General features: G+C 41.7%; 1 protein-coding gene across 2 annotated transcripts in view; it reads right to left on the reverse strand.

Annotated features, from left to right (window-relative positions):
• The window catches only part of LOC116703070 (protein kinase C beta type), a 99125-nt gene that overhangs the window by 16955 nt on the left and 81683 nt on the right, over positions 1 to 487 (reverse strand). The window lies entirely within an intron of this gene.

Raw genomic sequence — 487 nt, forward strand, 5'->3', positions numbered from 1 at the left:
GTGTGTGTGTGTGTGAGAGAGAGTCTTAGTATGAGATGACATCATCCTGACTCTAGTTATGATCAAACTAATTTTGTCGGGAAAAAAACAAGCGCAGCAAAGAAAAACACAAACACACCCAGTTGTTTCAGGACACTGTGGACGTCCACTTATCCCCCTGAGCTTTACTCTAAACTCTATCTAACCCCACCTAAAGCATTTCAGCTCAGGCACCAGGCGACTGCACCAAACTGGGGATACCAAGGTAGAGCTTCAGTTCAACAATCAACCATTCAAACAAATGTGAACTCAAAACTGGTCTCCAAAATTGAAAAATCTTCACCACCTGTTGTGACCATTATCTTCATCGGTATATTCTTCATCATTAGTGTTCTACTCTCGTTTTGTCACCGTTATTGCCAACGTCTTCACCTAATTCAGTGTCGTCCTCATGCGACACATATTCATCACTGCTTCTTTCTCATCATCATCATCATCATCATCATCA

This window comes from Etheostoma spectabile, chromosome 15 (genome assembly GCF_008692095.1).
Source record: "Etheostoma spectabile isolate EspeVRDwgs_2016 chromosome 15, UIUC_Espe_1.0, whole genome shotgun sequence".
NCBI classification, from domain to species: Eukaryota; Metazoa; Chordata; class Actinopteri; order Perciformes; family Percidae; genus Etheostoma; species Etheostoma spectabile.